This window comes from Dipodomys merriami, unplaced genomic scaffold, assembly GCF_024711535.1.
Source record: "Dipodomys merriami isolate MVZ:Mamm:240054 unplaced genomic scaffold, mDipMer1.0.p SCAF_183, whole genome shotgun sequence".
NCBI classification, from domain to species: Eukaryota; Metazoa; Chordata; class Mammalia; order Rodentia; family Heteromyidae; genus Dipodomys; species Dipodomys merriami.
The window spans coordinates 451332-467047 of NW_027203193.1; the positions used below are offsets into that span (position 1 = coordinate 451332).

The following is a 15716-nucleotide window of genomic DNA, read 5'->3' on the forward strand; positions in this document are numbered from 1 at the left end:
TCTGACCCAGGGTAGGGGTGGTTTTGGGGCAGCCACTCACATGTGCTCCTGGGAGAAGTTGCTTGAGGCTGCTCCAAGTGGGGCGAGCGGGAATGGCAGCAGCATTGCAGACACATGGCCTCAGAGAACCAAGGCCATTGACCAATTTGGGGCTTTACACAGCCTGGCAGGGTGCCATTGCCTGGTTTGAATTTCTGAACCTTGGGAAGGCGGGAGGGGGCTGGGGACTAGGCAGGCATCTCAATTTCCTTCTATATTCCAGTCGCCTAATGCCTCTTCTCACCACTCAGCCATCTATACCTTCCTCAACTGCTGGTAGTGGTGTAAACTAACAGAGGGAATCCTGGTGCTACCAGGCAGCATTCAATGTGGGCATGGCCACCATTCTTGTATCTCATTGGTCAGAAAGAACAATGAAAGAATGGGGGTGTGGCCAGAATCCTGTGATGCAAACAGCATGGGCAGAGTCAAGAAGATAGCAGCTCCCCCAGCCCTTTTCCCAGGGAACAATGTCCAATTCAGTTGGAGACAAGAGGGTGACCTGCTTTAGCCGCATGGCTGCACAGATCATTGTGTATGGCTGTTTGTTCCCAGTCCCAGACCATGAACTGAGGATATGGGCACAGTCTGTGAGCTGCTTTTGCTCAAGGCTGGCCTTCCACACTGGAGCCACAGGGATTCTGGCTTTGTTGGCACTGAAGTTGGACTTTCCTGCCTAGGGTGACTTCGACCATGATCCTCTCATCACAGCCTTGTAAGTATCAAGGAAGACTGCTGAGGGCCACTGGTGCCAGCCTAATCATTTGTCTTACTGGTGTTCTTGGACAGACTGATGAGTTCCCTATCCTCGGGTTTAAGTGGTGGGAGCTATAGCCCACAGTTGGAATCCTGGTCCAGCCACCTCAAAATGGAAAGAGATCCTAAGAAACTTATTCCTCTCCATATGATTACCAATAGAATATGATGTATGTCATGATTGAAAGAGCAGTTCTTGAATGATTCTAGGATAAAATTATAAAGAATTATTTTATAGGAAACTGATCGATGTTAGTTAATGCTTTATGAAGCATTTAAACAATCACATTCATAAAATGGAGGAATCATGAAATACCTAAGAATTACTATACTATTACATAATATAAAGGTGGCATTTTTCTGTCAGGACTGTCGGGATTGGAACCTATGATCTTGGTAACTCTGTTGCACTGTGTGGGAAGGGGAAGCTGGCCTCCTTGAAGTCAAGAAATTCAAGTCGGTTCTTTAGGCCTGAAATAGATCCCCACCACTAGAAAACATCCTATTCATGTACAATTTACATATATGATTCATATTTACATACATATGTTGACTCCATATTGCATTCAGTGCAGTTATTTTATTTGTTTGTTTTATTCATGTATTGACTATTTATTTTGACTATTATGGCACATAAAACATTGATTACATAAGATATAGGTCTGCATATGTGTTCCACTTCATACCTGACATTCAGGACTTCTTACTCCACAATTCATTTTTGGGGAGTGCTGGCAACTGAACTCATGGCCTACAAGCCTACAAGGCCCAATTCATGAATGGGTGAGTGTCAGCATGCCATCCTGGGGCAAATTGAGCTGAAAGGCTATTCCTAGGACCTGAGATCAAGCCCCAGGTGTTAGCAAAATAAGTACAGATTGACCTGCAGATGGAAGTATGCTAATAAATATGTATTTATATAGAGTGTTAAAGATGTCTATATATTATTCAGTTATATAGACTACATTCCTACCAATTCCTGGGTATTAATCATGCGTCCATGTAATTAATATTATTGTTTTCATCCTTATACTATTAATGAAATCAATCAGTGTCCTGAAATTATTGCATTCCTGTAAGTAATAATATTCTTTTTATGCTTCATAAATATTAAATAAAAATCAATTAGCCTCTTGAAATTATGCTGCCTAAATTTATAGTAGCATCATTCATGATTAACTCATTGAACATTGACATTGATAAAATTCCATTGTTCTTCCTATGGTTGGGAACAATTTTCTTAGTATCTCCTGCCATTGGTTGGTGTTAGGAGGGGGATTTGAAATCAAGGCCTATGTTGCCACGTGGGCAGCTTTCAGCAATGCAAGGTGAAGTACCCTTTGCAACAGTGTCATTCAGACCCATGAGGGTCACCGTGCAAAGGAAGAAAACATAAAAATGCCACAGTTTTTCTGTGCATTGCTTTCCCTGCAAGACCTGAGGGTATAGGATCCCAGAAGCAGTTGTAGGTCTAGTGGCTGTACCCCAGCATAGGGTGATCCAATTTGAGGCAGAGTTGCCACAATCTGACTTCAAGCACATACTGAGAAAAGTAAAAAAAAAAAAATTAGCTCCCTGGCTTGCAATTAGTGATGTTTAATCTTCCAGGCTTTAAATTTGAATTCAGGATCTGGGTAAATCTGCAGCAATGTTGATGAAGGAGAAGATCACTGTACATGAAGATAAGAAAGTCAGACCTGGGAAGATGGCGGAGAAGCTGGAGTCTAAACAAGCTCTCCCATAGAAAGAAGTTTTAGAGTTCCAGTGAACAGTCCTAAGCCAGAGAATCACACCAAGTGTGCCATCACAGGACAGAGAGTCAGGCCAGAGCAGGAAAATCCAGGCAAGGAGACAGATCTGAGCTCTTGCCAGCAGCCGCCGCAGTGGCGGCAGCGGTGGCAGCTGCAACCACAGGCGCCATACCCGAGCAACAGAGAGTCCGGGACGAAGGAGCCAGACGCAGCGGGTGAACGGATTCTACTCAAAACCAGCAAGAACCGACAAGGAGCAGACATATTCATCCTGCAGTTCACAGACCAGAGACGACCCAGGAACAAGACTCGGCATGAGTAGAAGCCTGATGTCCTCACTCCTTCTCAGGGAAAAGAGGAAGGAATGCCACCCCTCCCATCCCGTACTGGAGACCTCCATCTTGGATACTGACAAAGAGCTCCAACTCAAGCCTTGGAATAAAATGAATCATTTAGCAGGTCACAAGAACTTAACGGAGGCGTGACCTGCCAGACTCAGCTCCACCCAGGGAAAAGTCACCCAGCTTGGGTGCCAGCCCTAGTAATGGCATTCTTCACTGGGTAATCAGAGCCAGAGGCTGCCCCTCCCTTTAGCAGCCTCGACAATCAATTGAAATCCAGTAAACAGAAACCCTGAGAATGGCTCCAGGCTGGGCTCTGTGAATCTTTCACAAACTAGCCACCAGGAAAATCTACTGTTTGTTGAAAGGCCTCAACTCTACCCAGAACCTAGCCTCATCATTGCATCTCCCTCTTTTGTGATACTCAAAGCAGATCTGACTCCCATTGAACTAGCCTGGGAGGAGGATCACAAAATCCTGGGTAAACCAGAGCATTTTTCTGCCTGTTCGAATAAACTGACTTAAGTAACCAACCAAGCCAAAGGACCAAAAGCAGACAAAAGACTCCAACAAGAGGCTGGTTATGGACACAAGGGAGATACAGGATTTTTCCCACCCCTCCCCCAAAAATCAAAGAACTTCTTTTTTTTTACTTTCTTTTTTTTTTGGTACCTTATATTAAAAAAATTTCATTTCTAAAACTTTTTTTAATCATTAATTTTTGCCTTGATTGAAAAAAAAATGTTTTCCACAATATTTTTTTCCCTCTTACAATTTTTATTTTAGGGATACGTGTGTGCATTTTTTCTTCTTTTTTGATTTCTTTCTCTCTTTTTTTTCTTTTTTAATTATCTTTTTGGTTTTTGTTTAGCTCTACTGAACTTCTGATCTTTTTTTCTTCATTTCTTATCCTTTTCAACTTTTCCTCTCTTTTGTTCTTCTTTATATGACTTAATTCTTGTCCTGCACATCCTCAGAAAAACCTGTAGATGACTATTAGACAATATCTTCCATTGTGTACACACTTAATCCACAAATTTATTACTCAATTCAATGCCTCTGAGACTTAAATTCCTTAATAGCAGTAACACTTCATTATACCTACATAATATTTTAAGCATTTTATTTTTAAGTTTTCACATCTCCTTTATATCCCTCCCCTTCTCTCATTATATTCACATTCTTCTCTAAATAGATTCTTTTCGAAATCTGGCATAATATTATTAATTTTTATTTTTCTATTTTTTCTGGTCTCTTTTCTTTTCCATTTCCCTTTCTTCATTTTTTCTCTCTCTTTCTACTTTCATCCTACCCAACCTATTTCCTGCTTTGAGATTAGGATTTAGTTAACACTCCCTGTGACTTCCCACATCAATCTATTCCTATTTTTTACACACATTGCTCCCTAACCCTAATAATTTCTGGTTTTCCAAATTCTTCTTTGCGGTTCGTAGCCCATTAACATATAGTTGTTTGATATTGAATAGATGTATCTGTTGAACTAGATTGTATCTGTAGACTATTGACTGTGCAAATTCAGACTTTGGTGGATGCTTGCCTTAGGATATTGTTCTAGCACAAAACTGGTGCTATTTTCATCTCAAATGGGCAGAGTAAGCTGGAAAAATGCAAGAAAAATGGCAAGTCCGGGTATCTCAATTCTCAATCTTGATAATCATGGGACAGAACAGATAATGAATAATCCAGAGGAGAGTTCCCAAATAGCTCTACAAACACTGTTGGCAAACATGATAAATGAAAAGATTGAAAACTTACAAAGGACTCTGTATGAGCATGATAAGGAGAGAGAGGAGGCAATCGAAAAGTTTATACAGGAATATCATAAGTGTGAGGAAGCTACTCAAAAACATACAGGATTTGCGTGAGCAGCTTGAGAATACTCAAACACAAAGGGAGGAATGGCGTGAGCAGGCTGAGAACGCTCAAAGAGAACTACAGGAATACCATGAACGGGAGGAAGCTAATCAAAGAGTAATACAGGAATTGAGAGAGCAGGAAAAGAATAAAAAAAGATCACTAAAGGCATTCATGGAATCCATTATCAAAGAGCTGAAGGAAGACAGGGAGACCACAAAGGGAATGCTGAATGGAAACCAACAGAAAGAATTGGAGTCCAAGGAAACCATAACCAAACGACTAAGTGATTTGAGAATAAACACTGAACACCAAATTAAGGAAGTAAAGAAGTTCATGCAAGATCTAAAACAAAGCTTTAACAAAGAATTTGAAGCAATGAAACCTGACCAATTAGAAGGAAAAGAGATAAAAAACAAAGTAGAAAGTCTTGACAGCAGGTTAGACCATGCAGAAGACCGAATCTCAGGGATTGAAGACAGCCTAGATATTACAGAGAAAGAACATACAACCATCCAAGACAAGTCCAAGAAATATGATAGATCTATCCAACACTTGAAGAAACCATCAGAAGACCTAATCTAAGGATAATGGGTGTAGAGGAGCACCTAGAAACAGAAGTTAATGGTCTAGGAAATTTGTTTAACAGGATCCTAGCAGAGAACTTCCCAAACATGCAAAAAGATAGGCCTATTCAGATACAAGAAGCTTTTAGAACCCCAAATAGACCAGACCAGAATAGGACATTCCACGGTCACATTATAATCCACACAAGATCAACTCAGACCAAGGAAAGGATCCTTAAAGCTGTCAAGGAGAAAAGATTAATCACCAATAAAGGGAAATCAATTAGAATCACCTCAGATTTCTCAGCAGAGACAATCAAAGCAAGAAGAGCCTGGAATGATGTATGGAATGCCCTAAAAACAAACAATTATCAACCAAGAATACTGTACCCAGCTAAACTCTCCTTCATAACTGAAGGCCAAATAAAAACCTTCGATAGCAAAGAAAAATTGAAACAATACATGTCCACCAAATAAGCCCTACAAAAGATTCTTAAAGATGTCCTACACAAAGAAAGCCAACAAGACCAAAATAAAGGCCAAGAACCTGCACCCAAACTGAGAATCCAAGAACCATAGGAAGAACACAGTTTTCGCAACCCCCAAGAAGGTGGATAACATGGCAGTAACTCCCAAATACCTCTCAGTCCTATCTATTAACGTTAACAGACATAACTTTCCAATTAAGGGACATAGACTGTCTAGTTGGTTTAAAAAAGAAGTTCCTTCAATCTGCTGCTATCAGGAATCACATCTTGCCCATAAAAACAAACACATTTTCAATGTTAAAGGCTGGAGCAAAATCTACCAAGCAAACAGCCCCCATAAACAGGAGGGAGTTGCAATCCTAATATCACATAAAATAGACTTCAAATTAAAATTCGTGAGAAGAGATAAGGATGGTCGCTACATACTAATTAATGGATCTCTCCTTCAGGACGATATTACAATTCTAAATATCTATTCGCCAAACAATGGAGAACTCAAATTTATCCAAGAAACACTACTTTCTCTCAATGTCCACATAGATCCAAAGACATTAATTGTTGGGGATTTTGACACACCACTCTCCCCACTAGATACATGAACTCGGCAAAAACTCAATAGAGAAACCGCAGATCTAAACAGCTGCATAGATCAACTAGATTTAACAGACATCTACCGAACATTTCACCCAGCAGCATCAGAATACACGTTTTTCCCAGCAGCACATGGAACATTTTCTAAAAATTGACCACATTTTAGGCCACAAAGGAAACTTGTCTAAATTCAGAAACATTGAAGTTATACCTTGCATTCTCTCTGAACACAAGGGAATAAAATTAGAACTCAACACCAAAAACCACCAAAGAAAGTCCGGTAACATATGGAGGATGAACAACACACTGCTGAATCACGAGTGGGTCATGGAAGATATTAGAAAGGAAATTCAAATGCTCATACTATTCAACAAAAATGAACACACAAATTACCAGCTCTTCTGGGACATAGTAAAGGCAGTACTCAGAGGCAAGTTTATACCTCTGAGCTCCTACATCAACAAATTGGAGATATCTGAAACCAACAATTTAATGACACATCTAAACCTCCTTGAAAAAGAGCAGTAAGATAAACTTCAATCCAGTAGATGGAAAGAAATAATTAAAATTAAATCAGAATTAAATGAATTAGAATCCAAAAAACCTATACAAAGAATCAACAAAAAAAAGAGTTGGTTCTTCGAAAAAATTAACAAAATTGACAGACCCCTAGCAAATCTTACCAGAAAAAGAAGAGAACACATCCAAATAACTAAACTCAGAGATGAGAATGGAAACATCACCATGGAAACAACCAAGATTCAGAACATTATAAGGGATACTTCTCAAAACTTTATGCTAATAAGTTTGAGAACTTGAGAGAAATGGACCTTTTCCTAGCAAATATTGACATGCCAAAACTAAACCAAGATAAGTTAAACCATCTTAACAGGCCCATATCAAACATTGAAATAGAAAAAGCAATAAGAGGCCTCCCAGCTAAGAAAAGTCCAAGACCAGATGGTTTTACACCGGAATTTTACAAGGCCATCAAAGCAGAGCTCACAGCAATACTCCTCCAACTCTTCAATGAAATTGAAAGAGAAAGTTCACTACCGAACACATTCTATGAAGACATCATAACCCTCATCCCAAAACGAGGCAGGGACTCATGAAAGAAAGAGAACTATAGACCCATTTCTTTGATGAACACTGATGCAAAAATTCTCAACAAAATTTTGGCCAATCGACTTCAACAATTGATCCAAAAAATCATACACCACAATCAAACAGGATTCATTTCTGGGATGCAAAGCTGGTCCAATATATGCGAATCAATTAATATTATTCATCACATCAACGGGAGCAAGAATAAGAACCACATGGTTATTTCAATAGACGCAGAAAAAGCACTCGACAAGATCCAACACACCTTTATGATGAAGGTTTTGGAAAAATTAGGAATCCATGGAACATTTCTCAATACAATAAAGGCTGTATATGACAAACCTACAGCCAGCATTATACTTAATGGGGAAAAAGTAAAGCCATATCTTCTAATCTCAGGAACAAAACAAGGATGTCCACTCTCTCCACTTCTCTTCAATCTAGAATTAGAATGCCATGCTACAGCAATAAGACAAGATGCAAACTTAAAGGGGATCCAAATAGGGAAAGAAGAAATAAAGCTCTCTCTCTTTGCGGATGAAATGATCTTGTATTTAAAAATCCCCTGGATTCCATTGCCAAAATACTCAAGATGATTCAAAACTTTGTCAAAGTAGTAGGGTATAAAATTAACCCTCAAAAATCAATGATTTTCTCTATGCCAACAATGAGAAAAGTGTGGCTGAAATTAGGAAAGTAACTCCATTTGTAATAGCCCCTCAAAAAATAAAATACCTAGGAATTAACTTAACCAAAGAAGTGAGGAATCTCTATGATGAAAACTTTAAAATCTTGAAAAGGGAAATCAAAACAGAACTTAGAAAATGGCAAAACCTCCCATGCACCTAGATTGGAAAGATTAACATTGTGAAAATGGCAATACTTCCCAAGGCTATCTACAAATTCAACGTGAGACCTATCAAAATTCCACCCTCATTCTTCAAGGAAATAGAAGAGGCAATCCAAAAAATCATATGGAACAATAAAAGACCCCGGATAGCAAAAAGGCTCCTCAAAGGAAAGAACACTGCTGGAGGAATATCAATACCGAATTTCAAACTCTACTATAAAGCCATAGTAATCAAAACAGCTTGGTACTGGCACAAGAACAGACCTCAGGACCAATGGAATAGAATTGAAATCTCCGAAATGAACCTACAGACCTATAGCCAACTAATCTTCGATAAGGTAGCGAAAATAATAGAATGGAAGAAAGACAGCCTTTTCAGTAAATGGTGCTGGCAAAATTGCTTAACTATTTGTAGAATACTAAAACTAGATCCTTATATATCACCCAGCACCAGAATTAACTCCAAAAGGATCAAAGACCTTGGAGTCAAAGCAGACACTCTGAAAACTTTACAGGATGGAATAGGAGAAACCATAGGCCTCGTTTGCTGAGGATGAAATTTTCTTAATAGAGACCCAGAAACACAGCCAATCAAAGAAAGGTTGGACACATGGGATTGCATGAAGTTGCAGAGCTTCTGCATGGCAAAGGACATAGCTAGCAAGATCAAGAGAAAGCCCACAGATTGGGAAAATATCTTCACCTGCCATACAATGGACAAGGGTCTCATATTTAAAATATACTTGGAGCTCAAACAATTAAATCCCCCAACAACAAATCCTCAAAGAAACAACTGCCCAATAAATAAGTGGGCTAAAGACTTGAAGAGAAACTTCTGTGAAGAAGAAAGAAGGATATCCAACAGACACATGAAGAATTGCTCAGCCTCGCTAGCCATAAAAGAAATACAAATCAAAACAACATTGAGGTACCACCTCACCCTAGCTAGAATGTCTATAATCAAGAACTCTAACAACAGATGCTGGAGGTGATGTGGACAGAAGGGAACCTTACTTCATTGTTGGTGGGAGTGTAAACTTGTTCAACCACTTTGGAAAGCAGTATGGAGTTTCCTGAAAAAACTTCACATAGAGCTCCCCTATGACCCAGCAATCCCACTTTTGGGCATTTACCCAAATGTTTTCAAACAAGACCACACTAAAGCTACCACCACAAATATGTTTATTGCAGCATTATTTACCATAGCTAAGATCTGGAACCAACCCTGATGCCCCTCATTATATGAATGGATCAAGAAAATGTGGTATATATACACAATGGAATTCTATGCCTCCATCAGAAAGAATGACATTTCCCCATTTGTTAGGAAATGGAAAGGCTTGGAAAAAATTATATTGAATGAAGTAAGCTAAGCCTAAAGAAACAAAGGTCCATGGTTTCCCTTATTTGCAATATTTCCCTTATTTATTTTTTTGGGGGGTGGTCCGGTTGTGGGGCCTGAACTCTGGGCCTGGGCGCTGTCCCTCAGCTCTTCAGCTCAAGGCTAACGCTCTACCACTTGAGCCACAGTGCCATTTCCAGCTTTTTCCTTTTTGCTTATGTGGTGCTGAGGAATCGAACTCAGGGCCTCAAGCATTCTAGGCAAGAGCTCTACCACTGAGCCAACTTCCCAGCCCAGTCAAGCAAAAATGGTCAGATAATGTGATGTTAGGAAAATGAACCCTTAGATAAGTATTTAAATTTTTTTTTCTTTCATGCATTTGTTTCTAACTCATTCATAAGATTATTTCCTGGTAGCTTTGTATGTCCCTCCACCACAGTACAACCCCTGCTTTCACTATTTTTGATGTCGGTATAATTTGTGGAGGAGATGGGGAAAAACAAGTCGGTTAAGTATTTAGGTGGGCCTGATGCAACTATTAGAATTACAAGTTGTCATGTCATAAACGAACTTTACAACTTTTGTGCGGGGGCTGGGGGGGAGGCCGGGTTGGGTGGAGTGTGGGGAGAGGCTGGGATGTGAAGGGTAAACGAAGGAGGAGGCTGCAATGCTTGATACAAAATGTACTCATTATCTTGCCCATGTATCTTACCCCTCTGTACAATATGTTCACAAAAAATTAAAATTAAAATTAATTTTTAAAAATGTCATATGTGAAATTTAATGAGGTCAACAAGAGATTATGAGGACAAAAAGGCCTTAGAATTACAATTGCAGCATATCACAAAATTTATGATGACTGGATAGGTTTGTGATGTCACGGGGTATTATGTGATATTGTGATATGTGGTTATTGTGATATTACAGTGGCAACCTTATGTAAAAAGGGATTGTAATGTAACAATGGTTATGAGTTCACTATTTCTTTATGATATCAACTTATAGGCCGTATTTTAAATAGAATGAAATCACAGAAAAGGCATTCATAATGTGTCTATGATGTCACAAGGACAATGTGAAGATCTAAATCTATCATATCATTTTAGTTTTGTGATTTCCCAATTAGCAGATGTTGTCAAAATGACAAAGTGATGTCATAATTGTGATGAACTCACAAACTGTTTTTGATGTTAAAATGTCTTGTCTGATTCTCAATTGTCAATATTTCAGTGGGGATTTGAGTACACAAAGGGAATGTGATTTCACAAAGCTATGTATTTTATCAAAGGATATAAGAGGTCATAATAGATTTGAGATGACACAATGTGATCCTGGTGTCAAACCAGCAATGTGATGTCACAATGTGTTTGTGATGTCACACTGGTGATGAGATCATAATGGATTAGTTATGCCACGACTTTTAATATCACAATTATTTGTCCAATTTCAATTGCTACTAGACCACCATGAGGACACGGTAAAAACCAGCAGTTCCCTTATAATCCACGGGAACAGACATTCATCATGGCCTCTTGGTCTCGACCACCAGAGAGGGTGGCTGAATGCCACTGGAGGGGGCAGGGCATGCTGCTAAAGGAGATAGGACGTCAAGCGCCACATGGTGAGCTACCAAGAAGTCATTGGGCATGAACATTTGGGAAGCAATGATTGAAAACTGTTATGCAGAAAACATCGCAGTGGTGGAAGGGCCCAGCCTATATATAGGCTGCAGTTTCAGAGCAACAGAAAGGGAGAGAAAAAGAGGAAAGGCCTGGAAGGAAAGAAGTGATGAGCCTGTAGGAAGGTAAAGACCTGGGAGGAGAGGAAATTGAGGGAGAGCAGGAGGTGAAGGATGGCAGCTGGCCACCTGGATATGGCAGGGCAGGACTGTCAATCGTAGAGCAGCCTGAAGAGAAGAAGGGAATGGTGGAAGGAAAAAATGAAAAGACCTGAAATGTAGGACAAGTCTGGAGAGAAGGAGGATGAAGAGCATTGCAAAAGCCTTGTCCTTTGAAGTGTGGAGTTTTGGAGATCATTATTTTGGGGGATGGTTGTTTGCAGACTAGTTAACAAATGGCTGGGCTTCTGTTTGGAGTTCTGAGGGTTCATGGTTGTGGCTGAATTTAGCTCTGGGCATCCAGCCCAAGTCAAGGTAGTCGCTTGTTACAAAATTTATGAGGACAAGGCAGGTTTGTGATGTTACATTGCATTAATGATATCACAATGTCCATATGAGGTCGCAAAGGGATTGTATTGTCACAATGGTGATGTGGTCGCAATGGGTTTCTGAAATCAAACTATATGACACATTTGAGATAGAATGAAATCACAGAATAGGCAAGCACATTGTATCTATGACCTCACAATGAAAATGTGATGTCATAATGCTATGATGTCATTGTCATTTTGGGATGTCACAATGGGCTGATGTTATCCTAAAAACAATGTGATCTCACTCTGGAGATGATGTCACAAAGCATTTGTAATGGTAAAACGGCCTGTCTGATATCAGTTGTCCTTTGCTCACAATGAGGATATAATTACCCAAAGGGACTGTGATGTCACAAACACTATGTGCTTTTTCAAAGGTGCTAAGAGATCACAACAGGTTTGGTATATCACAAGGTGATTGGGATATCACTGTGGAACTATGATGTCACAAAGTGTTTGTGATGTCACAGTGGGGATAAGGTCACACTTCGATAGTGATGTCACTATGAATTTGTAATATCACCATAATGGTGATATTACTAGATCACAATGAAGATAGTTGTTCACATAAGGAGCTAGAAGTCAGAAAGGCCATGAATTTTGTAAAATATTATGAGTACATAGGAGATTGGTGGAAAAGCGATGCGACAGAGATATCCCATTGGCAATATAAAGTTACCATTACATGAGATAGTATTATTTTGAAGTCACAAATAGTTGGTAATGCCATATAGGTGATGAGGTCATATAGATTTGTGATTTCACAATGGGATAGTGATGTTACAATCTCATGCTAGGTCTCTAATTGACAATGAATATATAAGTTCACAAGGGATAATGTATCCGAAGGCATATGTTGGCACAAGTATAATGAGTCTCAACAGGTTTGTGATGTCACAATGTGACTCAATGTTCATGACATCTGGCAATGTGTTGTCACAGTAGTTGTGATGTCACACTGGATTTCTGATATCACATGTCATACCTGATGTATTATGAATTAAACAATTATTAGCTCAGGGAGGCCAGAGATCACACTGGCAGCATGTCAAAACATTTATGAGGATAGGACAGTTTTGTGATGTCACAGTGGGTTAGTGATATCATAATGGCAATGTGGTGTCATCAAGGTATTGTGATGTCATAATGGTTAGGTTGTCACAATCTATTTCTGATATCAACCCACCTGCCACATTTGAAATAGAATTAAATCACAGAATAGGCATTCCAATGTATCTGTGACATCACAATGGGTATGTGATGTCATAATGCTATGAAGTCATTGTTGTTTTATGATGTCACAATGGTCTGATGGTGTCATAATAACAATGTAATGTTACACTGGTGATGATGTCACAAAAGTTTTGCGATGTTAAAATGGCATGTCTGATCTCAGCTCAAAATGAGGATATGGGTACACAAAGGGCCTGTGATGAAACAAAAGCCATGCTTTCAAAGCTTCTGAGGTCATAATAGGATTGGGATGTCACAATATGATCATGGTGGCACAATGGCAATGTGATATCACAATGAGTTTGTGATGTCACCGCTGTGATGAGGTCACAATGCATTAGTGATATCTCATCAAGTTTTAATATAACAATGATATATACAACTTCAATTTCTTCTAATTCATTATTAGGATACTGTAATAACCAGTGTTGCCAGAATTATCTGTGGGAGCATATAATCATTGTAAATTCTTGGCCTGGCCCACAGGAGAATGTGGGGAATGCCGCCAAAGGTGGAGGTGTCAGGCCTCACATGGTGAGCTGTCAAGAAGTGATTGAGCATTGGGCAGATTAGGAAGAGACGATTAAAAATTGTTAGGCAGGAGAGCCGTTAGAGGAGGGGTACAACCTATATATAGGTTGCATTTTCAGAGCATCGGAAGTGGGGATAAAAATGGGAGCTACCTGGATGGTAGAAAGTGATGAGACAACAGGAAGGAAAAAACCTGAGAAGAGAGGAAGATGAAAGAGAGCAGAAGTTTGGCAAGTGGTCACTGGGTCAGAGTAGAGCAGGCCTGTGGAGACGGGAGACACCTGAAGAGAATAAGGAAATGGTGGAAGGGAAAAAGGGAATGACCAGGAAGGAAGGACAGGTCTGTAGTGAAGGAGGGAGGAATGAAAAAGTAAAAAAGCCTTGCACATTGAGGTTGGAGATTCGGAGATCATAATTTTTTGGCCGGTGGTTTGCAGACCAATTAAGAAAGGATTGGGCTGCCCATTGGAGGTCTCAGGTTTGGTGTTCAAGGCTGCTTTTGGACCTGGCAATCCAGGCCAGCATAAGGTAATCTCAGTCCTCTTGCTATTGTAAATTGTTTTATTATATTAAATGTGACTACATGGTTTGTCTCCTTGTTTTAGAGGTTCACAGAAAGAGCTTGAAGTCTCAAAGGCCACGAATTTTCTAAGATGTGATGTGGCCATATAGGTTTGTAAAAACACAATGGGACAGTGATATCACAACGGCAATACCACAATATCATGTCAAAATAATGCTTTGATACTAGAATTATTTCTTGATGCCATTCTCGTGATGAGGTCACAATAAATTTGTGATGTCACAATGGGTTCATGATGTCAGATGGCAGATTTCAATGGTCATTAATTGGAAATGAATATATAAGTTCAAGAAGGGACTGTAATGCCTCCAAAGGCATGTGTTGTCACAAATATGATGCCGTTCTCACAGGTTTGTAATGTCACAATGTGACACAATGGTCATGATGTCTGCCAGTATGATGTCACAGGGGATTTCTGATATCACATGTCATATCAGAAATATGAGATTGAAAACAGATTATGAGCTCACAAAGGGTCTAACATATGACAATGTCACAAAACTTATAAGGACAGGACTGGTTTGTGATGGCACAGCAGGTTAATGATGTCACAATGGCAATGTGATGTCACAAAGGATTGTGATATCACAATGGTTATATGGTCAAATGGCTTTCTGAAATAGAATGAATTCACAGAATAAGCCTTCACACTGTTATGTCTATGACATAACGATGTCACTGTGATTTATCATGCTATGATGCCATTGTCATTTGGTGATGTCACAATGAGCTGATGGTGTCATAATGACAATTTGATGTCACTGCTGATTTATGATGTTACAACGGTTATGAGGTCACATTATGTTTCTGATATCAACACACATGTCAAATTTTAAATAGAATGACAAAGCCTGGCAGGGGTGGCTCATGCCTGCAATCCCAGCTACTCAGGAGGCTGAGATCTGAGGATTGCAGTTTAAAGTCACCTCAGGCTAGAAAGTCCATGTGCCTCTTATCTCCAATAAAAACCACTAGAAAACCAGAAGTGGGGCTGTGGCTCGAGTGATAGAGTGCTCGCCTAGACCTGTAGAGTAGGGACAGCACCCATGCCCAGAGTTCAAGTCCCATGATCAACTACCACAACAAAAAAGAATAAAAACAGGCATTCACAATCTGTTTATAAAATCACAATGACAATGTGATCTCATAATACTATCTTGTTATATTTTTCTGATGTCAAAAGTAGTTGATGCTGTTATAATTAGAATGTTATGTCACACTGGTGCTGTCACAAATTGTTCATGATGTTAAAATGGCATGTCTGATATCAATTGTCAGTTCATAATGAGGGTATAGTTACACAAAGGGACTGTGATGTCACAAAGGCCATGTGTTTTTCAAAGGTGCTAAGAGGTCCTAATAAGTTTGGGATTTTACAATGTGATAGTGATGTCAAATATCTATAAAAGCTCACAATGGGTTTGTGATGTCACACTGGTGATGAAATCAAAG

The 15716-nt window shown here is 39.4% G+C and overlaps 1 long non-coding RNA gene across 1 annotated transcript in view; it reads right to left on the reverse strand.

Annotated features, from left to right (window-relative positions):
• The window catches only part of LOC138830079 (uncharacterized), a 41937-nt gene extending 41864 nt beyond the window's left edge, over positions 1-73 (reverse strand). The window contains exon 1 of the long non-coding RNA XR_011372856.1: positions 41-73. This is a non-coding gene — a long non-coding RNA (uncharacterized lncRNA). The remainder of the gene's footprint in view (positions 1-40) is intronic.
• Between the last annotated feature and the right edge of the window lie 15643 nt (positions 74-15716).